This window comes from Eriocheir sinensis, chromosome 69 (assembly GCF_024679095.1).
Source record: "Eriocheir sinensis breed Jianghai 21 chromosome 69, ASM2467909v1, whole genome shotgun sequence".
In the NCBI taxonomy this organism is placed as follows: domain Eukaryota; kingdom Metazoa; phylum Arthropoda; class Malacostraca; order Decapoda; family Varunidae; genus Eriocheir; species Eriocheir sinensis.
The window spans coordinates 7,973,322-7,974,711 of record NC_066577.1 but is presented as its reverse complement, the minus strand read 5'-3'; positions in this window follow the sequence as shown (position 1 = coordinate 7,974,711).

Here is a 1,390-nt window from a genome sequence, read left to right as displayed (position 1 = left end):
ATCTAATAATCGCGGTTGTTGAACATTCGCGGTGTTTTGTGTATCTGAACATTCGCGGAGTTTTAATATTCGCGTTTTGGGGGATCTGAACATTGGCGTTTTTTGAGTATCTGAACATTCGCGGTTGTTGAATATTCGCGTTGTTTTGCATCTGAACATTTGCGGAGTTTGGATTTGAACATTCGCGGATTTTGGATTTGAGCTTTCGCGGTTATATATTTGAATTTTAACGGTTTTTCTGTAACTCGCGGTCCCGTCATTTGAATTCTAACGGTTTTTCTGTAACTCTCGCAGTCTCCTTTTTGAATACCGCCATCTTGCTGTAATTTCCGCGGGTTTTCAGAATTCGTATTTTTAACCAATTTTCAACCGGCAAAACTTCTCGATATATTTTCCCAATTTTAAAGAGGCAAAAAATTCTCATATATTTCCCGAGTATTTCCAGAGTTCAAATTCAGTCCAGCATTTCACTTTCCCGACCATCGTAAAATTCAGTCCAGCCTTCAGTTTCCCGACCATCGTAAAATTCAGTCCAGCCTTCAGTTTCCCGACCATCGTAAAATCCCCGTAATTCCAGAGTCCCAGTTTTCCAGAATTATTGTATTTTTTTCCAATTTTTGACCGGCAAAAAATTCTCGATATATTTCCCGAGTATTTCCAGAGTCCAAATTCAGTCCAGCGATTTCACTTTCCCGACCATCGTAAAACTCAGTCCAGCATTCAATTTCCCGACCATCGTAAAATTCAGTCCAGCGATTTTACTTTCCCGACCATCGTAAAATTCAGTCCAGCATTTTATTTCCCGACCATCGTAAAATTCAGTCCAGCTTCCAATTTCCCGACCATCGTAAAATCCCCGTCATTCCCGATTCCCAGCCGATTCCCAGCTCGTTTTAACCTCACTCCACATTCCCATTCTCAGTAAACCCACACGTCAGCCCATTCCAGGCCCGTTTCCGCCCATTTCCGCCCACTCCTAGCTATATCCCGCCCACAACAGTACCTCCCGCCCATTTGGTCTTCCGTTCACGTGTTGCCCGCCCAGTCTGTCTTCCGAGCTACGCCCATTTCCCGCCCACGAGCAGTATATCCCGCCCAAAGCCCATATCCCTCAACGCCCATTTCGCACGCCCATATCCCCCGCTCCAGCCCATTAAGTACACCCATCTCGAAAAGCCCAGACCCATTTCTAGGCCTGAAACCCATTGATTCCACCCACTACAGCCCACCGCCCATGTCTCACGCCCGGTTCTAAGCCCATTCGAACCCATTGATTCCACATACCACTAAGGCCCACGCCCACTACCACGCTCACGATCACGATCACACACATATTATATCTAGCAAAAACGCCCATTTCTAACACCCCCACGCCCACTGTTACCGCCCA